Here is a 26,798-nt window from a genome sequence, read left to right as displayed (position 1 = left end):
TAGTTCTCAAAGGATCAGGTGGTGGGCTGTGCATGACTGATTGAACATTTATAAAACACTGACATTTCAAGCCTCAGAGTAAAGTTATTTATCATGGTAGTGAAACGTCTGGGCGGCTGCCACGGCATTATCTTCAGTAAGGCATTAGGTGTATCAGATTACACCTGGACCTAAATTTAGGCAAAGACAATACAACAGGAATGTGCTTTAATGATGGGATGTTCTGTACGGCGGCTGGGGCCTGATCATCAGCCAGTAAATGGATATAAACAGCTTTTGATTTCAAATGAAAAATATGAGAATATTCACTGATGTCAAGAGAGATTACATATGTTTGCAGTAAAAGTGAAAATATATTTTCACAGGGGAGACTCCACAACAGCATTGCATCCCATGAAGGCCTCTGCAGATGGTGGGAAAGCCAGAGGGAAATCCCTGTAGGCCTGCAGTTTGCTTTGAAGCTGCGCTACAAGCAGCTGCCACGGGACGCTAAAAGAGGCAGGCCCCAGCCGGCTCGGGCCACATTAACATCGCCACCGAAAACAACTAATTGCACACACTTACCAAAAAGAAAACATATTCACAGCTGCCTAAAGGCAAACTGCAACCACGTATCATTTGTATTTTGCTCTTTTGGATAAACCAATCAAACACATTCTTTCCCACGTTTTACCAAGATAACCAATCAGTCAATATTTACAGCAGTTTATTGAGACGCTGAGGCTTGCGAAAAAAAGTTGTTTTCTTATGATATCCAAATACCATAGAAATTGACTAGACTGATTTACCATTACTATGACTCAATGCATCCAGATAATACAACTGAGTCATGCCACAGCGTCATATGGATACATTTATTTCATTAGCTGTGGCATATCTTTTACAAGTAATCCCCTAAAATCTACTTGTGGTTGACTACGTTTATTATTACAGTATATGCTTAGAGTGAATAAACTCAAGGATTTTATTTCCCAACTTCTTTCATATATGTTTTCTGTTCATGTAAAGCTGGTCCGAATTGAAAATGTTCCACTTTTATTTAACTTAAATGTAATTGTTTCTTTATTATTGTTGTTTTAAGTTAAACATGTATACATATATTGTCTTTTTTTCATGGTTTTATGTTTTTAAATGTATTCGTATTTCTTTCAACAACAAAAAAGCGAATCACAAAAAATGTACAAAGCTACATCTTTGCTTTGACCTGATTTGATACCATGCACATAACCAACTAGCATCACGTTTTATGCAAAAACTTCATAATAGAGGTATCACAGATGCATATACTGTATAATAATACATTTTTATAGTTTGACCCATGACAGAACCAATGTCAACACGAACAAGAATTATCTTTGTTTCTTCAATCATGGTGTTTTTAAAAAACTTCTCAAATCAAATAAGGCCTACAAGGTACAAGACTGAATATTAACTTATCATTTTTAAAATGTCTTCAAAATAACCATACAAAGCAACTCATTTAAAAAAAGAATACACAATAGTGGACAAGAAGGCAAAGGAGCTGTGTCTTCCTACAGTAACGTCACTGCACAGAGGATTGCTGACATCATACAGTTCATCTAGTTTAAGGTTGGAACATGAGGACAATAAAAGATTACAGCTGTTTTACATCGGGTTGATTTGGCCCCATAAGAAAACATTTTAAAAAGTGTTGAAAGAGTCGTGTGTACACAGCCATAAAGAAAGGGGGGATGTTTTAAAAGGGATGTAGAAAATTGTCGCCATGAAAAAAACAACCCACATTGGCCAGCGATTATCTCAACACAATAAAGCAGGCGCAGACTCTGCTGCTAAAAATAGCCTTTCGTATAGCCAGAACAAGCAGCTGGACGAGGCGGAGAGAGGAAAAGAAGAAAATCTTTCCGTTTCTGTGCTATTTCTGGGGCATAACGGGGTCCCCATAATCATGTGAACTTCATGTAACATAAACAAATGTTACAACTCCAGTGATGGAAGGGCACATTCTTCACACCTCTAACATTCACTGATTTCAACAAGCAAAACTTTCCCATAAGCGTAATTAACCCCCAAGTGGCTGTTACTCAGAGCCGTTTCACACAACATGCGACCCCCTCCCATCACCTCCTTGCTGGGGGTTGGTTTGGGGTCAACCACAGACAGAAATAACCTCTTGTTTGCTCGCTGGCATGTTTCAATTCGTTCTGTTGTTCTGGGAGTAAGACAGGCCTCTGTGTTTTTATCTGGTGTCATAGGGGATCCTGAAACCCATTGACATTGATGCTGTAGGATCTGTGAGAGACAGCTTAAACATGCAGCTTGCAATTGTAATAATTTCTGGCTAATAATATGAATAGAAATGTAATTTAAGGATCCAGTTCAAGAAAAAAGTAAAGAAAAATAAAGAAATAACACCATGATACTTCTGCAGTTTATTAATTACATTACATTTTTCCCCTTCCTTCAGACTTCCTCACAGAGCCTCTCCTCCAACACACACGAACGCACACATGACCAATGAGGGCATGAGATAAGTTTGTATACAGATGGAAGGCTGACAGGCAGGTAGGCCATGCCGCGGGCCGACTTGCTTTTTACAGCACCACGGCTTCCACAGATGAAATATTTGTATATATTTATTGTCAAAGCATTTAATGTATTCATTGCTATCGGGATGTTAAGAGCATTCCATGGAATATAACAACAAGTGTTTCTGAAGTGAATTACCTACCTTACCTTTTAGTATTAGATATGAGTATGTATACATTTTCTGAAATTAAATGTCTAAATATGCAAATTAGGTATTATTTTATGCCAACTTTTCAGGATAAATCTACAGCCGCACATACAGTAGACAGCTTTAGTAAGATAAACTCAAATGTGAACTAATTGTGTATTATGAATGTTTTTCTACTTCTTTCTATACTTGTCTAACATAAGACATTTCAAAATTGAAATGGCATGACATAAAAAAGTTCTTGCCTGTTATTGTCTTGCCTTTAAGAAATTCTTCACAGCTATTTTAAGAATCTTAAGTACATTTATGTATTAGATTAGTAGGATTGCTTAGAGGACTGTTAACATGTTTTAAAACTTAATGTAATATAATCCCAGGTCTGCATCTCTGCTGACTCAATGAGAAAGGTTCTTACTTTATATCAGCTATCATCTTCACATTGCATTAGATGAAGGTGCTTTCAATTCTAATGACATAGGCAGAAATCTGGTTTTAGCGTTTGGCTAAATCGCAGACTGTTGTGATGATATCATCAGAAAAACAAAGTTTAGCAGTTGCTTAAATGTGGACAAGTCATTAATCCGAGTAACTGTTAATGCACTGGGCTTACTGATGAGATGCTGACATTTGGAACAACAACATATTTCCATGCCCGAGTGGAGAAGGAAAGCCTCTTCATTTATTCAGTTTGGGGTACAATGACTACATGTTGTTGTGCAACTAAATGGATATTCATTTCAGGAGCTTACTACCCAGTATGCAGATGCTTTCCTAAATCCTAAAATTGAACATTTGCTTCCTGATTTTTCCAACAATAAACCCTCCTTCGACACAGCCCTGTGCTACCATTTCTGTGTCCCTAGAAAAAGATTAGAAATAACATTTGCTCACTGGAATAACAGGTAACAATAACAGTGCAACCACAGCCTCGGCCTGAGGAGAGACGGACAGTCAGAACACAATCCAGACCACAAGGGAAGCATTAACTGTTCCATAAATGCCAGGAATATAAAGTGAGCAGTGTAGCTTTCAAATGTTTAATGCAGCGTTTACACTAAAGGCAGCATGGGGGGACTTAATAATCACATTTATGTCCTTGAACCAAGCAGAAATGTAGTATTAAATTACGGAATATGGTATTTTTTATGATGTCAGATCTCTTCCTTTGTCTGTCTGTCAGTATATGTTCCCTCTATTCATCTACTGTCATCTCCCTGCAACCAATTTGCTTCCTGCCTCAGCTCTATGGGAAACAGTGAAGTTACCCTGATTACAGACATTTCCTTCCTCCACCATTCACAGCAATGCCTGGAATGGCTGCAGTATTTACTCAGGCCCGGAGCGGTACTCTGCAGATCCCACACCCACATGGCATATGCATCATAGGGCTACAAAGGCCAAGGGTTCCTGGGAGAGTTGTGTTCTTAATCCAGATAGGAATATATCACAATCATATAGTATTTGTCAAAGGATTAATGCAATAAAATAATCTGATCAAGTTGATATTTAAAATGATTTACTGCCTGAATCCATGGGCACCTTGAGGAGCTCAATGACTTGTTTCTTGCACAACTCTCTACAAGAGAACATGGCCCCTCGGAGTCCCCCTGTGGCTTTGGGCCCCCTGAAACTCCCCCACATTTCCCCCAAAACTAGTGACAACTATTTCATGATTTCATGCCCACTTCTTGTGGTTTGAAGCTTGCAAAAACAGCCGCTGTGAGTCCTGAATGTTCTAATATCATACCACCACTCTTGATGTTGAGCTAACCCGAACAGAAAACAAATGATAACTCTATTATGGGCCTTTAATGTAGGGTTCACTAACCCAGGAAAAACAAAAGCCTGGCACATGGAGGGACATTTTTCCCGTGCTTTGGTACATTTTGTCACAAACAATCAGGAAATATAGAACAGCTCAACTCTATTTATATAGCAGCTTTGGTACAAATGTGCTGCAGAAAGTGCATCACAAAGCAGGATTAAATAAATTAAGACAGAAAAGTCAAATTGACTAGAACAATTACAGCAATAAAATGTTAAATTATATAATAGTCGATAACAAACACAAGTGATACAAGTTATTTAAAAAAAAAAATGATTAAAGCTTTAATGCAACATAACATTTCCCTACATTTAGAAAGATAGGTCTCTTCAAGAGAGAGCTTGACATAGTGTCACATTTCTTATTTTTGTATTATCTGGACTTTAAGCAGTTTTAGGTATATTTGTCAAAATAAAAACTAAATGTAAAATGATCCCTTAAATCGTATTTTGTTGATTCAACGACGAGTGCAAAAGCAAACCATGATGTCTACAGAAACACTCTCTGGAGATGGGCATGTTTGCATATTGATGCAAAGTAAGGGTTCCACAGATAACCATTTGTTCAGGCTTCCTCTCACAGGAAAAACACATTCAGGTGAGGTTAACTGGCAACTCTAAATTGCCCATAGGTATGAATAGGAGTATTTATCTGTGCCCTCCTCTTACCCACTGTCAATATTGTCTGGAGTCTCCCATCTAATGGATTACACTGCCATCTAGTGTAATAAAAAGGTAAAATTATAATACATTTTCCAGTATGGTGTAAATCGTTCGGCAGCTTTTGTTCTATTCCAAACAATGTGAGAAAGAGTTAACACTATATTTGTGCCACATTTAGTGAAGACTGAAAATAAAAGCAGCTGCAGCCTAATCGCTCCTTTAACCATCTAACCACTTCTAACCCCTAAGAGACAGCGTGGGGACGAACACACTTTTCATTTTGCCATTTAAATTATAATGAGCCTAACCCAATCTTGTATTATCACCAGCTGTACGGAGGACATACCAGATAAACTCTGGAGCCTCTGCCCGAAGATAAACTACCAGCTGTGGAGTTTCTGTTTGCTGAGCTTGTTGGCCAAATTGCACTTCAAACCTCCAAGGACCATCCAGTGTTCAGTCTGCCATGTTGAGACAAGATGGGCTGCACTGCAAATGAAAATTGTTTTAGTGGCAATATATCTTAACATAAATGAAAAAAGCAACCAGAATTAGATTGAATATCTTTGAGAAAAAATACTTTATGAGTCTTCAACAGTTCAAATCTCCAGTGGCGTATAAAAGAAATTGGAGACATGTTGCTTTTGAAGTGTTAATTGGTGAATTATTACATTGGCATTATTACTATATTACACTGGTGATTGCAGGCAATATCCTTGTGTTTCAGCAAAGACTTAACCACAGTACATACTGATTTTAGCTATTACTATTATTATTATTATTATTTTAAAAAAAATGTACATGTATTTTTATTATTTATTTTATTCTAAAATTGAGCCACTGTAACTTGGGAATAAATAGCATATCATATTCTGATTCTGGTATATGCATGCTGCAAATATGGATACCGATTTAATATAAATAACATTTCTATAACTGTTGACATTCAGTAGGTCTTCATTATTATAATCAAGTGTGGTTTATTCCCATCTTGTTCTCAAATAACTCTGCATTCATGTTTATTATATGTCTATTTGACCTTGTGGGAAAGCAATATGTTCTGGATATGTTGTATGGGAAGCTGACTTGAGTGTATATCTGGAGGATTGATAGTGTGACTCTGAAACTGTGGAGGAGTCAAGTTTGGTTCTCTCAAAGTAAACCTCAATTATTTTTCACAAAAAAAAGAATACAAAAAAGTAAACACAAATAATCAAAAAAGGAGGTTTAATTATTAAACCTTTAATCTTCGCTTCTCACAGACACAAGGGGGCAGTGAACACTGTGATGCAGCTCGTCAGTTGGCTTTGAATCTGGGAGGTTAAAATGATATCTGAAGTGTTGCTTCAGTACCACACAGTGATCATTTAAAAATCTCTTCAGTGCACATGCCCTCCATCAGAGCTAAGTACGAGGCTAAAGGAATGTGATAATGTTAGTCAGTGATTCTCTGCCTCGGAGGCGATGGTGGGGAGTGAATCCATCGGGATTCTGTTATCTGTTCTCAAAAGTCCAGCTAGATTGTTGAGGTACTCAGGATAACTGCATTTCAATTTACATTCAACACTTTATTTCAAAGATTATTTTTATGAAGTGTGACGGGAATGATAACAAGTTTCTCTTAAGTTCTTACTGTATTTAAGGAAGTGTAATTCCTATATTTTAAGAGGGGTTGTATTAACTGATGATGGAGGTTAGCACACTATGCTGCTTTACTGCAACAAACACAGAGCCAGAGCTCATGAATCTACAAAAATAAGTTGTTTCTGCGTCTCTCGGTGTCTCGATTAGTGAAATGTAGTGGCTGCTTGGGGAACCATGAAAAACTTGGGGCACAGCAGAGTTTAAGATTGAAATGAATGGGAATTACAGCTTTTTCTCAAGGATGAATTTCAACATGTATCTTGTTCCTGATATTTGGAGTCAAAATGTCATATGCTATGCAATCATTTTTAGAGCTACTATATGTGTGTTGTTGTACTTTTGTTGATTAATGAGTATTTGCCAACTAATCGTAAAATGATACACTAACAAAAAAAACATGAATCACTTAAAAACTTTAAAAAAATAAAATAATAATAATTGCAATGAAATGTAATAAATTGGTGAAAGAAATTCTGGAAAATTTGAAAAGGAATACACTTGTTCTTTATTCAGTGGCCTAGACTTTAACTCAAATGTCATTGAAATCCATGACGTTGTTTTTTTAACCGGCAAATGGCTGTTTATAATGACATAATAAAATCAGTGTTTCGCATTGTGCACCTGCAAAATGTATTATTGTGCATCCTTATCTTTGATGAGCAGTTATTGGCGCTGAACTCTAAATTAAATCAGTAACTTGATAACTCACAAGTCTTTTAATTTCCAGCAGTATGTTTCTCTCTCAGTATGGGAGGCTGTGGTTCAGTCCTCAGAGTGTGCAGCAGTGATTAAAGCCTTTACAAATACATCAGCCTCCACTTGACTCTCGCTGAATGGAAATGTCACAACAATTTGAGAGGTGGGACTCTGTCATTTGGCAAAGACTTCACCCACTAAGATTTCTGAGCGCTATCATCTAGAGAAGCATGACATTTGTTTTAAATAGATAAGAGTTGAAGGGTTGATATGAAATCGCTCTGGGTAGAGAAGCTGAAAAGCTCATTAGCTTTTTGCTTTTTTTTCAGCATTTAGCTTATATTTGTTCATTACTGTTTGCACAATTATCCAACGAAGATGCAAAAGAACACACTCACTGAAACAGATTTGGTTTAGGGCGTTTTTGGCAGATTGCAAGAATGTTTTCTGTGTCATTTGCTTCTGTGGTGGCAGTTTATAATAAAAGGGCAACTGAGAATATTCAGCAGGATTTACATCATTGCAAATTGGATGGTGTGTTCAAATGATGGACACTTCATCTTTGTGTTGCCAGCACTATGAGCTCCCAGTCAGCAAAAGTTGGCTGTATGATACAAAATGATGCATTGCATTCATTTTCACACACCACCAACATTGCAATGATTCCAGTCTGGTCTAAAATCTGCAAAATTCCCTTTATTTGAATCAATTTAATTCTGCAACCTACCCTTTAAATTCAACATTATCGTGAATTTGCTATTTACGAATACATGTCTGAACATTCTTCAATTATTTTTACATTTTTGCTTTCAAAAGATGTTTATAACAAATCAATCATCATATAAGTTGTTTATGGGCTTAGATTTGTCTCATAAATATTTGTGTGAACATAAAAATAATTTGTGTGTAAATATGCGATTTGTAAATGTACCATCCAATAACACGGATCTGCAAATATGCAAAAAATTTTTACAAATACAAAAAAAAGATCTGTGAATACTATAATTAATTTACAAATAAACAAAAGGAATTTGTTAATATCTCTTTAACATTGACCACTTTCGATCAGGCATCCTTGAATCCATTTTGTATTTGTCAACCAAATATCTGCTTGTGGATCGTCTTTTTACAGACACGGGTTGCGTTCCAATAGTCCATTTAGCTTAGGAACCTTCCTAACCAAGTGAAATGACCCGGAAGTACGTCAGTGGCAGCCATGTTAAGTGCCGTTCCAATTCTCCAAATGAAAGGAAAGGAGGTTTCAAACTTCCTTTATAACCTCCTTTAGCTTAGGAACCACTGGACCTCCCTTGACGAAAGGAGAGGAGAAAATGCTGCCCCACAATGCATTGGAGCCGCAGCATTCGCCGTCACTCAACAGTCGGCCGTTCACGGAAACAAACGATTATGACGGAGAAATTATATCATGAAGGTTATGGTGCTTATTAAGCATTTTAAAACGTATGTGGTAAGTTGCCAAAGTGCTTTGTTCTGAACGTTCATCAGTATTATAATCAAAAAGAGAAATATGAACGTTAGTTTTTACTGAAATGATCAAATAAAGTCAACATTTCAGTCTTTACTGAGCTGTGTGGAGTTTGTTCAACTTTTAAAAGATGTTTGAATGGTGATATACACAGTGATAGAACTAACTAGGACTAACGTTTATAATAAATACATTTGTATTGATTTTAAGATCTTTTCATAGTTCATACAATCATACGTATTGGGATCATTTGTATTAATGTGGACCGGAGGGAGAGGGTGACGAGCATAAGTTTCACTTTCCTTTTTTATTTCAATTCCAACTTTGGTCATGAAGAATATGTTTATCTCTGTTGTCCACGTTCATAAAGCATAAAACAACAGCATCAGAGCACGGTGCAGAGTCTCTAGATGAGTTTACAGTAGTCCCTCGTTCTTATTAAACATCCATGTTGTAGTCCTCTGTATAGAAAACTGTAGTTTCCATAGTTTCCCCACAGCAGCAGACGCAAATTCATGACGTCCGCTGGCGCATCATAAACACGTGGGATAGTGAAAGTGCATTCGGATTCTCTAAAGTACCGCGGTCTCTTCTCCTAAGTCCTTTTGAATTCTCCTATCCACTATCCCTTAACCCCGTGAGGTTTCACTCAGAGGTCAAGGAATAGGAGATAGGGTTAGAATTTAGGAGCTGATTTTTGGATTATCGGAACGCAACCACGGAGTTTTAAGACAAACCTTCCGCCGGTCTCGACCGAAATCTGCTCGTGTCACTCGGTTATTTTCGGAAACCATGTGATGGCCTGCTGATGACGACATTTCCGGATTTCAAGGTTTCAAAGTAAGAGCATGATGTTTTTTTTAATGTGCCGTTTTTGTATTACTTTAATGAACAGCGGTACGTTAGGTGCATTCTTTATCATGTTATAGTGATACAGTTAGTTTGTGTTAGTTTATTTGTTCAATACAGCCTATATCGAGCATATTCGTATGCATTGATGCTGAAGTATTTAGGCTACGCCACTTTCGGGCCCCGGGGGGCTACAGCTGGCAGCGAAGTAGCCCCAGAGATAAGTCTTTCTTTATATTTTTTGTGTATTCATTCGAGCGGGTTAAAATTACAAAGCACTTCCTATCTTATTAATCGGCCTAGTTTTACCTTACCAGTGCAGTGGTAAGGTTATCTGTAGAAAAGCACCGTATTTAGGTCAACCTTCACAGTAAGGCTACACTAAATGTTGTAATATTCATTGTGTATACTGTGTATATACACTTCCTGTTTATTGCTTTTATTTGTATTTAATTGTATTATGTTTATACTTGTTTTCCACCTTTTCCCACACGTTTCCCGCTGGCTGGCAGGGTGGCAGGGTGGCAGGCAGGCAGGCAGGCAGGCAGGCAGGCAGGCAGGCAGGCAGGCAGGGTCCCTGGTTCAACGACTGGTCAATAAGTATTTTTTGTGTGTTTATAAAAGCTACAGCTAAATGAGATAATGTAGTTCATAAATGTATTCTTTGATATGGTTTAGCCTTTCTCAGGCTACAACATGGTTAAGTTTACGAATATTATTAAGGAATACAAATCCCTCTTTGCAATGTTTACCAACCTCCTTAGGCTTTTCAATCACAATCATTCAACTGGAATTAATATAATATTGTTAACGTAAAAATATGATTTTATGTTGTTTAGAGTTATTCTAAGGCTTTACTCATTGGGAACTCGGTATGAGATAGAGCACACTGTTGTGATGTCAAATCTGCCTGTTTTACACACTTTGACCAACCGGACGGTTTGTGTTCAAATGAAGCCCATGATGAAGGCTCATGAGATGAACGGCCCGTCCACACGGCGGCGTGCGTTGAAGCTTCAACGCTTCTGCCCATTCACTTTCAATGGGGTGACGTCACACTTTGCCGAACTGCATTGTGGGAGCGTTGCTTCGCTTTGCTCGCGTTGCTCGCTTCAAAAGTTGAGCAATTTTCAACTTTTGAAGCTTCGGCGAAAGCGTCAGCCAATCAAATCATATGCCAGTACAAAATCTAGCCAATCAAACCGTTGCTTGTGTGTCCAGGGCGGGAGATTCATGTGATTGGTTGTTGGTCGAGTTTCAGACACGCCCGCCGGCAAGCTTCAACGCACGCCGCCGTGTGGACGCTGCGGAACTCTTTTGCGAACCAATTGGCTGGAAAGCTTCAAAGCTTCAAAGCTTCATAAGGCTTAATCTCGCCATCACTAGATACAACCAAATCCCACACAGTGTAACAGCCCCTACACACGGCGGCGTGCGTTGTCGCTTGCCGGCGGGGGGGGGGGCTGAAACTCGACCAACCACCAATCACATGAATCTCCCGCCCCAGACACACAAGCACGCGGTTTGATTGGCTAGAGCTTGTACTGGCATATGATTTGATTGGCTCCATCGAGGCGTCAAAAGTAGAACATTGCTCTACTTTTGCAGCGAGCACCGCGAGAGAAGCTACGCTTTGCTCCCACAATGCAGTTCGGCAAATCGTGACGTCACCCCATTCAAAGTGAATGGGGAGAAGTGTTGAAGCGGCAACGCACGCCGCCGTGTATAGGGGCCGTAACGCAAAGTCAAGCTGCTTTGAGCGGCCTTATTGGCTGCTGTGAGTCGTCGGGTAAAGTCTCACAATAGGTGCCGCTGGAAAGCTACAGTTCCAGCGAATCGGTGGTTATCTGCATGATATTTGTACTCCTTATAATCTAAAAGATCTGATTAAAGACGTAGGATATGCGCAATTCGACATGGCGCTGCGAGCGTCGACTCCAGAGGGAAGCCATCATGCTCTTACTTTGAAACCTTGAAATGCGGAAATGTCGTCATCAGCAGGCCATCACCTGCTTTCCGAAAATAACTGAGTGACACGAGCAGATTTCGGTCAAGACCGGTGGAAAGTTTGTCTCAAAACTCTGTGGTTCCAGTCGAATAGTCCATAGCTTAGGAACCTTCCTAACGGAGTGAAATGACCCGGAAGTCCCTCAGTGGCAGCCATGATAAGTGCTGTCCGAATTCTATAGATCAGCGGTTTTCAAAGTGTGAGGCGCGCCTCCCCTGGGGGGCTCCAGAGAGCTTCAGGGGAGGCGCAGCGTGAGACACAAAAGAACGAGAAAAAGACGAGTAAAGCTACACTTGCCCACATGTGTCTGTCTGTGGAGACCGAGTTCCCCCACCTCGCCAAAAAGGCTGTAAAATTGCTAATTCCCTTCACCTCCACCTACCTGTGTGAGTGCAGGTTTTCCGCATTGACTTTGATCAAAAGCAAGTACCGGTAAAGGCTACAGCCAGAGTATGATCCACGTTTATTCCTGTGTGCATCAAAGACGCAGACTCATTGTTCCCACTAAAGTAGGGGTGAGTGTAATAAGGAGGCAAAGTTGACGTTCAGTGTGTTGCCGGGAGCATATAAGGATTTATCCACCATGTTGAAAATGTAAAAAAAAAATATGTCTTGAGAACACGGAGTGCGGAAATATACGGGTCGTGCTGCAGCTAGATGTGCCTGTCCTCTGTAAGAAGGTGTCGGCGACTGACATGCAAGGAAGAACGGCTGTCCACAGGCTGTTCCAACTTTAACAACTGTATTAACTTCCAGGGTAGTGAATTGAACATGCAATTGTAATTGGGTGTGTGGTATATTTTCATGCACGGACACGCATGTTCCACAACACACAAACTGAACAACACTCAATTTCCCGATCGCTACCAGTGTCCTTGCGATCTTGTTATAATAACAAGTGCACGTTACTGATGCAATATGGTTGAGACCATTCGGGCTTATTCTAGAGGGGTGCAAGGAATAGTCCAAGTAGTGGGGGAGTTTTATACAATATGTTTAAAACATAAAAATAAAAAGGTTTAAAAAAGTTATTGTTTAATGTTTTAAGGAGGTGAAGCTACTTAGCCAATCAAATCGGTGCAGTCAGCACGGTAGATTCAAACAGACACACAGAGACGAGACAAGAGGAGAGAAACAGTCGGAGTAATTTCAAATGGCGGAAGGTAGACAGCGAAAACAGAGCATTTAATTACATGTTCTCTTACTGGACCTCTTTGAAATGCAATTGAATACCCCTGCATTATAGCAACAACAACAACAATAATAATAATAATAATAATAATAACAGCACTAATAATTGGGAGGGGGGGCGCGGCTGTTCTTATGTTCTCTGAGGGGAGGCTCACCTACCCACACTTTGAAAACCCCTGCTCTAGATGATAGGAAAGGAGGTTTCAAACTTCATTTATAACCTCCTTTAGCTTAGGAACCACTGGACCTCCCTCACCGAGAGGAGAGGAGAAAATGCTGCCCCACAATGCCTTGCAGCCGCAGCATTTGCAGTCACACAACAGTCGGCCGTTCACGGAAGCAACCGATTATGACTGAGAAATGATATCATGAAAGTTACGGTGCTTATTAAGCTTTTTAAAACGTATGTGGTAAGTTGCCAAAGTGCTTTGTTTTGAACGTTCATCAGTATTATAATCAAAAAGAGAAATATGAACATTAGTTTTTACTGAAATTGTCAAATAAAGTCAACATTTCACTGAGCTGCGTGGGGGTTGTTCAACTTTTAAAAGATGTTTGAATGGTGATATACACAGGGATAGATGTTAAGGACTAATGTTAAGATATTTTCATACAAATCATACGTATTGGGATCATTTGTATTAATGTGGACCGGAGGGAGAGGGTGACGAGCATAAGTTTCACTTTCCTTTTTTATTTCAATTCCAACTTTGGTCATGAAGAATATGTTTCTCTGTTGTCCACGTTCATAAGGCATAAAGCAACAGCATCAGAGCACGGTGCAGAGTCTCTAGATGAGTCCCTCATTCTTATTAAACATCCATGTTGTAGTCCGCTGTATAGAAAACTGTAATTTCCATAGTTTCCCCACAGCAGCAGACGCACATTCATGACGTCCGCTGGCGCATCATAAACACGTCGGTTACTGAAAGTGCAGTCAGGGGCCGTTTCTCAATAGAGAACCGCAGTGACGCGTCGTAAAACCCGGAAGTAAACTTCTTCCGGTTCCTTCGCGAAAAACCAATGCAAATTCTCCATAGGATTTTGGAAAATAGCTCGAAATAAGGTCTGTGGTTGACACACATTTAAGAGAGGGATCACGTTTTGTTCAGCCGGATAATCTCCACATGTCAACTCTACTTTTATAATTTTTGAATCATAAATCTAGTCGCCAAAAGCGAAATGCTAACGTTATGCTATAAAAGAACTACAAGCCAGTACAGCAGCAGGGTCGCACGACTTCAACGTCACGCCAACTTAAGATCGTTTCAACTGACTTGAACTGAAACTGCACTTTGAACACTTTAAATATATTAACATTTTAAACTGTATACCCCGGTTATCTAGGCCCTTTTTGTTTTGTTTAATGTATACCACGTTTATCTAGGCCCTTTTTGTTGTATGTATACATGTTACACTGTGGGAAACGATATTTCGATATTTCTGGATGTATAACACATGTAGAATTTTTGACAATAAAGCTGAATTTGACTTTTGCGTGCTTGCATATTTTAACAAAGCTTTTCATTTTAGCCACACTGAATTTAACTAGAAGTCATGGCTGTGTCAATTACCAGTCTGATATCGTTTTACAAAGAGGACAAGAGTGTAGATAGAGGAGAGAACCACTACAAGTCAGGACACGTTACAGTGCAGCCTAGATGAAGGTGTGCTTACCGGTGTTGTCAGGGCTAGCATGAGGGACAAGGTTTATAGTGTCGGTGAGTAGTGATAGCAAGAGTACCGTTATCCTAGAGTTAATTTATTCACATTAATTTCCATCAACAAATCAATTGTATGTGTCACATGAAATCTTTATTAGGCAAGGCAAGGCAAGTTTATTTATATAGCACTTTTCAACACAAGGCAATTCAAAGTGCTAATAAAATAAACATTAAAAGAAAAAATATATGGATAAAAGTTACAGTGCAGTCTAAGATATGAATAGTTCAATTAAAAGCAGCGACAAAAAGAAAAGTCTTCAGCCTGGATTTAAAAGTAGTAAGAGTTGCAGCGGACCTGCAGGTTTCTGGGAGTTTGTTCCAGATATTTGGAGCATAATAACTGTACGCTGCTTTACCATGTTTAGTTCTGACTCTGGGATTGTTGGGGGCATCTCCAGATGGTCTGGTAGGGTCTTCCACTGTGCTGGACGTAAAGTGTCCCTACGGAGCCAGGGAAATGACAATTAGTGAAGCATTGCAAATCAAGAGCTTCTTTGTCAGTATGGAAGGAGAAACATTCAGCCTGCGTGAGGAACATCCTTACTGGCACCAAGTGCAAGGTCAGCTTCACCTCACTGCAAGGAAGAAGAAATAAAAAAATTGTGAATTGTTTTTAATTTACATTTACTCGTCTTTGCAATGTTGTGGTTGTTAGAGTGTGAGGTTTCCTGTCAGCTCGTCTGTTGGAAAGATATAAAATATTAGTTTCATGGAAGTCACACCGTCACATATACTGTAAGAGCATTAAGACATACAGTACATAGCCTAAAACAAAACATCTAAAGATAAAACCTTGCACTTTGATAAGTCTCGTGAACATTTTCACTATTTTGACATTTTTATAGATGAAAATTGAACTAAAGAAATAAATGGTAGATTAATCCATATTGAAAATAGGTGTCAGCTGCTACACTAATTATAATAGTTATATTTCTTAATTAATTAAGATATTACTGTATTGATCCCAATTTGTGAAATGTTTGTGTTGCAGCAGCATAACAAGAAAAACTAAATATAAGTTATTATATATACAAAAGTATGTGAGGGATGGAATATTAAATTGAACATAAATGTAAAATGTACATGTGATTTTACGTCCAAGAGAAGCTATGGAGCAGAGAGTTCTCTGCCAGCCAGAGGTGATTTGTTATTAGTTCAATATGTCAAACTGATTTCCCTGACTACAATCTTTAGTTACATGGTGAAACGTTATGCTGCTTGTACTAATAAGACTTATCATATAAGCCACACAGGTTTTAATAGGATGTATTCATTATCTTTACTTATGTTGCGGTCTTTTCAGCAGCGCCATCTCTATAACGGCGATACAGTCACTACCCATTATTTACATTTCACCGTGACATGGACACAAATGTAACGTCAGCTTACCTCATGGCACGAAACCAGACTCTCCTTTGGAAAACATTGGCCGGGAATCGATAGAACAAGCACGTTTCATGCGAAGACCTGTGGCTGCAACCCGGAGCAAAGCAACAAACCATTGCGTAGCTAACTAGTAGCGCTAGCTTTAGCTAACGTTAGCTAACGAAACGAACTGCCGAGTAAAATTGGAAAACACTGGTAATTAATTATTCTATAATTTGTAAAACTACGGTGTTAAAAACGACAATTTCAAAAATGCAGATTCCAATGGTCAGATATAGATATACAGATACTAAAGATAGGCAGGTACTTGCTTTCAAGCAGAACACAGGGGAGAACAAACTTAGCGGGAGTGTTTACGTGTTTACATCGGCGTAATGACGTACAACGGTCTCGACAATTTCTGTAGTCCTATTCAGCCACTCGGTAACAACCATCGTTTTTCAGACAGGTAAACTCTTCAAAAATCCCCAGTGGGGTCATTGCTGATGTATTTAATGTCGTAGAACAAAACGTGATTTACCTCTTAAATTTGTGTCAACCACAGACCTTATTTCGAGCTATTTTCCAAAACCCTATGGAAAAAATGCATTGCTTTTTGAGGAAGGAACCGGAAGTGCTAAAAATGCTAACTTACTTCCGGGTTTTACGACGCGTCACTGCGGTTCTCTATCGTGAAGAAACTGGCTTCCAAGCCAATATTTAAAGGATACTACGTCATCGAGTGCCGCCGAAGGACTGTTCCAATCTCCAGCATACTTGGAATTCCACCAAGGCCACGTCCTTGGTTTGGGGGTAATTTCGAGGCTGCACATGGGTCGACTTCGCTTCCTTCAAATCCCCACAATTCTTTGCGCACGGACCAATTTCAAAAACCCTTGCGGAGAATGGCTGAACCGACGCAGCACAGCACACATTTAAATGTAAGTATGTAGAGGCGTAGAACATGTGTTGGTAAATATGTTACTTTGTTGCATGTGTTATCACCAAAAAAGTGTTCCGTGTTCCGTGATAGTAAAGCAAGTTCATAATTAGATAGACATCGTGAGGTATTTATTTTCGGTACAGTTTATGTTGAAACCGTTAGAGAGAGTTGCACACTTGTTAGCCTGTTCCATTCTTCTTTGTTTTCCGAAGCCGTGGCTTGGAAGTGTACTTGCTTAGTTTCTGAAGGAAGTGACTTGGAAGTATGCGACTACCAAGCCAGCATCCTCGTGATTGAGGAACGGCCGGATTCTCTAAAGTACTGCAGTCTCTTCTCCTAAGCCCTTTTGAATTCTCCTATCCTCTATCCCTTAACCCTGTGACGTTTCACTCAGAGGTCAAGGAATAGACGTTAGGGTTAGACATTAGGGGCTGATATTTGGACTATTGGACCGCAACCTGTTTGTAAAAAGACGATCCACAAGCAGAGATTTGAGATCCACAAGCAGAGATTTGAGATCCACAAGCGCACTTTTGGTTGACAAATACAAAATGGATTCACAGATTTCTGATCGAAAGTTGTCAATGTTAAAGAGATATTCACAAATTCCTTTTGTTTATTTGTAAATTAATTATTATCTTTTTTTATTTGTGAAAATATTTTGCTTATTTGCAGATCCGTTTTACATTTGCAAATTTATTTGTGAGTTTGCAAATCTTTTAAATGCATTTGTGGACGGTGTTTTACATTTACAAATCACATATTTACTCACAAATTATTTTTATGTTCACACAAATATTTATGAGACAAATCTAATCCCATAGTAGTTGTATATTTCTGTCGATTTACTCATTCTGCAAGAGCCATGAAACTTTCAAAGTGATGAATTTAGTTTTAAAAGCAATAAGGTTTGTACTACTTTATTTGTATTGTGTGAAAGCAGTGGGTTGTTTTGTTTTGTCACATGGATAATGGCGGCACTGCTAGGGATTTTAATCACCTGTTCACCTGTGTGTGGAAGAGAGGTTGGCTGTATATGTTTGTTGACCGCAAACTTTACGATTGCTTTGATTATCAATACCATTTCTGTACATGTTTTAATAAGTTGATCATCTTGTTTTTTTATTAAATAGAAAAAATAATAACTCAGCCTCTTAGCAACTGTGTATGCTTCCTGAAGTTGTGACACATTAATAAATTAACCAATTAACTAATCCATTCATTCATTAAAATATAAATTGGTGGTGGTCGTAGTTTTGTCTAGTAAAGAGGACAAGTGCTTGGATCTGATTTTTCTTTTGAAAGTGTGAAGAGGTTATATGGTTAAAAAAATTGATATATAATCTTTAGAACGTCACATCATGTTACATACTGGAACACATACTAGGGACACATTAGAAACTACAGTATATATTAATCATGAATGTATCATTTCAGTTTTCATATTTCAGATTAAATACCACTAATACAACACTTGCAATCGATCAGTTGGTTTTAAATTTGCACGTGTTGCTAGAGAGTGTTGGCAAATAAATAAACCAAGCTCCATAAAAACTGAATTTACAGACAGTTGTCAGTTTCAATTCAACTCTACCAAACGACTTAAGCAATAAAGCTGTGAAAAATAATGGGAAAACGGAACAGTGTGGAGAGATAGACGACTTGGGGGGAGAACTTTTGCAGAGAGAAAGTGAACAGCAGCAATAAATGTCCATCCAAGGTGGAGTGACATACTGCTCTGACAAGACAGGCGAATACAAGCACATTCTGTTGTAAATGGAAAATTCTTCTGGCCCTCAGACATATTGGGCAGCTTGATCAATTTGTCAGAATCGTCACAAACTGAAATGTGGCGTTAGCATCGCCGTCTCATTTAAACAAGTATTCTAACTCAATGTGACAAAAACTCTGGAGCTATGAAGGACAAATGTGCAAAATTAGAGACAATTTCTATGTGATGACTTCCCTGAAACTGTAACTTCCACTGAATATGCAAACTATGGAGAATCGCAAATAAATAAAGACAGAAAATTCACTCACTGCGTGTCAATGTGACAGACTGTTTTCATATACACATTGCAGATGAGGACAGACCTGAGACTTTCCCTCAAAGGTCAAATTTAGTACCGATTGGATTTGAGTAACCCTGCCAAGCGTCTGCTTTGTGTGTGTGTGTGTGTGTGTGTGTGTGTGTGTGTGTGTGTGTGTGTGTGTGTGTGTGTGTGTGTGTGTGTGTGTGTGTGTGTGTGTGTGTGTGTGTGTGTGTGTGTGTGTGTGTGTGTGCGTGTGTGTGTGACTCCTCCCAAAGTGCATGTCAGGGAGATCAGCTTTGCCGCAGCAAAATGTGTGGGCTGAAAATAGGCCTGATCGAAGATTAGTGTTTCATATTACATGGCACAGGAGACCCGTGCTCCTAAAGCGCTCAGTGATGTCCTCTTCACTTCTGTAGACGGAGGTCTCTTCTTCTCCTGAGCAGCACACAGTGGACTATCACACCAGACAAGGTCACATTATCAACACAGTGAACTAGCACAAGCTAAAGACAGTGAAATGTGCAAACATGTAGACAGGTTTTTTGTTTTAAGTGATATTTGTCCTTGAAGTATTGCATATAAAATGTATTGCTGTTGTTATATATTTCTTGGAAGACAAGAAGCCCAATTATGCTTTTTGGGGTTTGACTTTTCCTTTAGTGATATAAAGGTTTTTGTGCATGTAAATGGTTTCAAAGTTCCTTAAAGAGGGAGTTTCTCTCCCATACACTCCACATAAAGTTTGAGTTTTGACCGTCCAAGGGAAAAGTTTGTGCACGCCAACAATACTATATATCATATTTAAATTAGGGATGACATTACACACAAATATGTGTAATTAATTTGCCAAAAATAAGTTGGGAAATCATTTAGCGTCTGATTTTTTAAAAACATTTTTTTATATTAAAGTTGCCTCTGAGTTTTGTATCACTCAGCTTGAAATTGTGAGTCACAAACATCCCGGGAAAACACATTGTCTGTTGTTTGTGGAAACATTGTTTTCTATTTGAATGAAAATGTTTTGAGTGTGACTTTGCCTCTCACGCTCGTGTTCTGAAAGCGGCTACAACTAATCAAATAAGCCCGAAGCTCTGTAAACATAGTGATGGGTTTTTGTGGGTTGGCTCACCTGGGAGCGGACTGGACGGACATTCAAACATGACCGCTGCAGTCACAATTCTCCTGGACACGTGCCAAGGCTGGCAGCCTGATTCTGGAAATCTCTGCTGTGGCAGGTCCACAGAGTGTTTTCCCCTCCGAGCTGTGAATGTTCCCAGTACCAGAAGCATTACGCCCCTCCCCCCACAGCCTCACATATCTGGGTCTCTGACACATAATGCATCGCCTGCAGCAAGAGAGTTTTTGAAAGGCAAGGTGAACACTCAATGACATCTGAAAATAACCACCTACAACAGCGAGTCTTCAAATGGAAGAAACATTCTCTGCAGTAAAGCAATAATTATATATCTTTTTTTTCTACTGAACCTTTAATTAAGTGGCAGTAGTATATCGTGTGTTAATGGTTTAAGCGTTTAGTATGGGGTTTGAATCGAGTTGTTATTAGTTTTATTAGCTTCCCTGTTATTTTATCTTGTAAAATAATCAAATATCTTGAGAAAATGTCTTTGCAAATGTAGGAATGGAAATATCTTTAAAAAATCTATTGGCACATACATTTCAAAGCACTGTTCAAGTTAAAACACTTTTTATTTACTTAATGTTTTAGAGTTAGAAGAGAAAACATACTTTTGTCAAATCTATCTACAGTAGGTTAGGAACCCTGCTGGCCTGGCTCTGTGCAAAGACACCACATCCTCCACTACCAGCACAACTAAAGCTCACTCATTGATCTCTTGTTTGTTAAATCCACACAAAACAATTGTTTGTACAAGGATCTGAATTTAAGTTTTGTCCTCCAGCACATTTCTTCAGATTTATTTTGTAATGCTCGTCTGACTGTGTGCTTGCTGTACTACTGTCATTTGAAATGAGAGTATCATCAACTGCTTTTTGTTCTATAGCTTTTAATGTTTCTTGAATTAATCCATGTATTATTCTTGACATATTTTGTATGGATTTTAATTTATAGGGTTTCTTTTGGATTGGAATAAATTAAACTTTGTTACATGTTGAAATACTAAATGTAAAGTATTCAAACCCCCACTAGCTCAGTAAAAAAAATCAAATTATAAAAAATGGTAGTATCATATTATCCAATTCCCTGCTAGAAAGTGGATCATTTCCAAACATGTCCACATTTTTCAGTCTTTAGAAACTACGCGATAAACATTATCAACATCATATTGATAAAATAAAGAAACATGTATTTTTTTAAAAAGCGGAGGTAAATGCAAATCCTTTTTAACCCTCATTATCCCCTGTGAAGCGCGCTGAGTTAGAGGAGAAGTCAACTCTCATCCTGCAATAATGAGCCTTGCAGTCCACTAGAGACTTTGGCATGAAGCTGGCCAAAGCACCCCCCCCCACTCCCCAGCTGACTGAGGAAAATGAAGGGAGCCCCTGATGGGGTCCTGCATGGGCTGTTAGGTGTCTACTGCCAGGACTCACTGCTTCCACTGCTGTCTGTGGAGCAGGAGGACTTCACCAGACACATGCTGGGCGGCTGCTGAATCCTGCAGTGTGTGAGAAAAATAAGAAGAGGCAACTAATAGAATTATCTCTAACATTTTACTCGTCTGACATTTGTTCATCCTTTTTCCTTTCTTTATGGCGGAAGCCCTTATAAATGATATTTAGACTTAAAAGGTCAAATTCCCAACAACAATAACATCAGACTAATTAGTTTGTATTATATCATTACTTTCCTTTTTTTTATTTTGAAAGAAGAAATGCTCAGTATTACGTAAAACTACAGGCTCAATTCTCATGAAACTTGTTTAAAGGGTTCATTGGCCGAGGGAATCAACATTTTAGAGCAGATCCAAGTCCTGGGACAGTTACAGAAATGATGTTCACATTCATTGCGAGAAAGGACATTTGTGCTGAACACATAATCTTGGAATCATTAGCCAAATTTGTTTTTCAGCTGAAAAAAGTACTTGGATGATATCTCTAGTGGGTACAAAAACTCTCAATCAAGGTGTTGTTTAGACACTTCAAGCAAAAGAAACAAAAACAACTTTTTTTTATGACTTAAAGCCAATGAACACAGAGCATTTGGAAGAATCGCTCCCTATCTCTGGGAAATGGGCCCATCCAAGAAGCAAGTTAATAGAGCATTGGCCTTGGCAGAGGAGTTTAGTACATGGTATGTATGTTTTATTCTTCTAATTACAGTGTGTTCAGCATTCCATATTTGGATAGTTTACTAAACAATTGATCCTGGTGTTTCCTAAATCAAACATTGCATGTATTGTCTTTTCAAATTTGTTTTTTGAGTATTAAACATATCATTCAAGTATTGCTAAAAGTGGTAGTTAGAGTAATTTGTCATTGTAGATTCTGTTTTGACAGATTTTAATTATGAACATATTCTTTATATCTTTGATGCTTGAATTCATTAAATAAGCCTTTTATTGTAAACAACCTTTTTTTATTGAAATGTCCTTATAACGCTTAACACGATAATTTAGACATGATGATTGGTATGTGAAGGATGCATGTTTTCTGTACAGCTCTCAATATGTCATTATGCTCCACTGTTATTGTAGAGTGATTTCAGTCTGTTGGCATTTCTGGTGTGTTCACTAAGAGAGACTGGATAACAAAAGCAGAAATAAACTGACTTACAGAAAAAACAACAAATGAAAAGAAGAGAAGATGAGGGGAAGAGACATGTTTCTTAAACAGCCATTTTGATAAAACATAACAAGTTTCTCCTCTCTGTCTTTTTTACAACAGCTTTAAAGTTAGATCGAGTTTGAAGTCTTACCGGCGGCTATTTCCAGCTTTACTGGGACTGACATTGCATTTAGCTTTGTGTGACTAAAAGAGACAAATATTCCAAATGCAGCATCTGCAACATCATCTGGGGTTCAAACTAATGCTCATAACAACATTTGTGAAATACGTTAAAACTAAGTTATGCACTAATATAAGTTCCTCTTGCTCATGAAAATGTGTGACAAGTTCACTTCAGCTTAACTAATTAGATTTCATTCAGCTTCTTTCTGCTTTGAGAAGACTTTTCTGAATTGTACACGCTAAATTTCAAAAGTTTTGTCACAGAAAGCTTTCAGTGATACATCTGAAGAATGCTTTGGACCATTGGGAGCTGCCAGTATTTAGTGATTGGTTTGGACTACGCAAAAAAAAACAAATGATGCGCTTTCCTCCGTCAGTTTGAACCTAATTTTCAGAAGACACATTGGGAAACATGAAAAGGGATTTGGGGAAATAGGCCACAGCAGAGACTTCAATGAGCACGAACCAAATGACGCCAATATAGCAGCTTGAGCATAATTAAACTTCGCAGGGCAATGATGATCTGCAAAAAACCAGCTTCACATTGAGTAGTGGCCCCAAAGCTCACACTGCTCACTTTAGCATCTTTTTCATCTGTAGGAAATCTCAACGATATATCCCGCAGCTGTAGCATTGGGTCATGAAATACTTTGCACAGTGCAGTGTGCCATTAGGTTTGTCTCACTCATGGTCATCCTGGCCATCTTTTTCTGTTACCATGACAACAATTCTCAGCACTCCTCAGCCTCTTGATAGTGTGGAAAATGAACAAAAAGACAAAAGGAAACATGTGAGATGTTGGGAAGCAGCAATGAGCACGGACCAACAGCCACCACTGGCTGGCCCACTTTGACTACAAATGACTTAAAGGCTCAGCTTGATGCGTTTCAGGTGTTGCATATCCCACCAATTTTAGTCTCCGCTATCTTTAGTCAGGGAAAAGTGTGTCGCTCCATCTTACAGGCCATCCTTCACTGTCATCCCACATTAAGAAAAGCAGTCACATAGAGTGATACTCTGGTCTAGTTACTGAGGTACCACGACCACATATATATATCTCACACAGCAGCGTACTGTCTGCTGCATTCATGCACTATAGATTTAGTGTCATTTATCCACCGGCCCTATTTTCCGAAAAAATGAAATGAATACAAGCACAGTGGCCATTCAACCATGCTCATTCTGAGACCAAAAAAAAACCCCAAAGAGAGATAAGAGTTTATACCTAGTAAGATCCAGTTTGACTTGATGAACAGAGCCAGGGTTCCCAAAGCTCAAATCCAGTAACAATTTAGACTTGTTGATGGCTCAAAGTGAAATGGTATGACCAACTTTAGAATAACAAATATGTAAGGAAAAATATTATAAGATAAGCTGATGTCACAGTATCCATACAGGCGGTTTTTGGGTTCCTTACAGAATAACCAGACCCCCTCCAACGCACTAAAACAGTCTCAGGCCTGAGCCTATACATGTGACTGTTGCTCAAATGTAACAGAGAGCGATTACATTCAAATTCCCCGCTGTGTTAGCTTTTAATCAGGCTCTTCGTGTCTGAGCAGAATTACAAAACTCGTCTGCTCACCTGCTCCCACCCATAGCTTGGAATAAATGGTGTCACTACATTTCTTGAAAAGACGCAGGTAAAAGACTCATGCAGTTTCTTTGCGTCAGCCCATAGCACATAATGTTGAATTGTTTGCTTATATTTCTCTCAAAGTAGTTCTGCAGAAAATGTCAACGGAGAAACATGAGCCCACAAATACAGCTCTTTGTTTAGAGTGCTGGGAATTTGTTTGCCAGTGCACCATGTCCTTTTGTTTCACTGATTTTACTGAAATCTGAAATGTCAAACTTAGTGGCTTGTGCACCAAAAATAACTGTAATAACATAAATGGTAGAAAATAATACTTGTATACTCTCAAAAGCTACTAGCGATAACATCCTGAAAGACTTTATCAGGATATAATGAATACCAATGACGACTAAAGCATTTTTCATATTATATTTATTAATAAAGTACATATTTGTATTTATGGCAAAGAAAATAAGATAATTGGGACTACTTTTCAACTATTTTGTGCAAGATGGATAATATATATACATTTCACATGATAAAGTTCATTGTATAACAACAACGTAGGGTTAGCTATGTTTTTGTTTCACTTGGCAGGCCTTTCCATATTATAATTCAACATTTCAAGAAATGTCATCGTGTGGTCCTAATAAAGCCGTTTCTACTTTAAAGAAACTCTGAAGCTTCAGTTCAGGGGGTGCTGTGCAAACTATAAATATATTTAATTATAATAATAAATACAGTGAACTTTTAGGAAGTACAGAGACAAGACAAGCTAAAACTCCCCAGACGATTGTAAATAAAAGTAGCCTCCAATGGCTAAGACGATGCAACATCAAACGGAAACTTGAGATTTCTCAAGTGGCAGATGGTGTGCCTACTTTCTCTAATAATAATTTTAGATAAAAAGGTTTCTCTAAAAATAAATAGGCTTTTTTTTGCAGATCCGTGCTTGTCAGGCCCCTTCATCATCTGTTACTGTTTGTAAACGATCAGTAATTAATAGCCGAGGGTGCATGGCTGACACGTTGCATGAAATGAACGTTGGCATGAAGTGCTCTGCATTTGATCACAGTACATTCCAGAACACAATTGTAAGGTTAATCACACTGTAATCCAGATCATAATGATTACATACAAAAATATTACAAACAGTAATTGTATCCAGCCTGTATTTATTTTTTTACAATGACCTGATTCAAAGCATGTGAGTCTTACACCACTGGTGTAGTATGTGTTTGTGTATTTATACTAACCAGGATGAGAGCATATTTAAATCAAATTTTCCTCACAGGCTTTTGAATGCCATGCAGAGAATAATGAATTGTGTTACTGTGTGTGTGTACCCATCATTATATAAACCTGTATCTTATGTTCTGGGTATCTGAATAGAAGGGTTTCTATAAGAAATGCAAGATGAATCTTCAACAGATTTGTGTTCAAGATATCACTTGTGTTACAACTGGGAGGGGTGATAATAACAGATGGGAAGAAGTCAACAGTTTGAATTGCAACTGTTATACTTTAACATATTCTTACTTTATTGACCACTAGAAAGTGATAACTAGTGAAGTTTATCTCAGGGCAGAACAATAATGCTTTCAACTGTAAGGTACTCTACCACTAAGGGGGCTCGTATATCTAGCAACTCACTTGACCTATCGGGCTAGAGATAACAAATGATTAGTTATATGGGTTTTTGTAATGGACTGCAAAGGCTAAAATCCCAAAGTTCACGCCAGAGAGTTCCTTTGTTCACTTCCGTAACCTAATAACATCACTGTAACACTTACGCTTTTATTGACTAGTGTCAAACACATTGTATGTGATAGGCTAAGGGGCGTGACATTCTTAAGCTGTTGATCAATCACAACAGAGCTGGCCAGCTAACTAATCAGAGCAGACTGGGCTCTGGTTTCAGACAGAGGGTGAAAAGAGGTGCTGCAGCACAGGCAGTATGAGAAAAATAAAGACCTTTTCGAACATTAAATCAATCAATCAATCAATCAATCAATCAATCAATGTTTACTTATATAGCCCAATATCACAAATGTTACATTTGTCTCATTAAAGTGTGTTAACATGTCACAGTATAAGCAAAGAGTACAAACATGAACCTGCAAATGAGCATAATAAGTCCTCTCACACAGTTTATG

The 26,798-nt window shown here is 38.5% G+C and overlaps 1 protein-coding gene across 1 annotated transcript in view; it reads right to left on the bottom strand.

The window, feature by feature from the left end:
* Positions 1–26,798, bottom strand: part of mrtfbb (myocardin related transcription factor Bb) — a 108,624-nt gene that overhangs the window by 24,029 nt on the left and 57,797 nt on the right.

The sequence above is a fragment of the Notothenia rossii genome (genome assembly GCF_949606895.1).
Source record: "Notothenia rossii genome assembly, chromosome: 8".
NCBI classification, from domain to species: Eukaryota; Metazoa; Chordata; class Actinopteri; order Perciformes; family Nototheniidae; genus Notothenia; species Notothenia rossii.
Note: the sequence above shows the minus strand (reverse complement) of the source record. Positions and strands in the feature narration are given on the sequence as shown.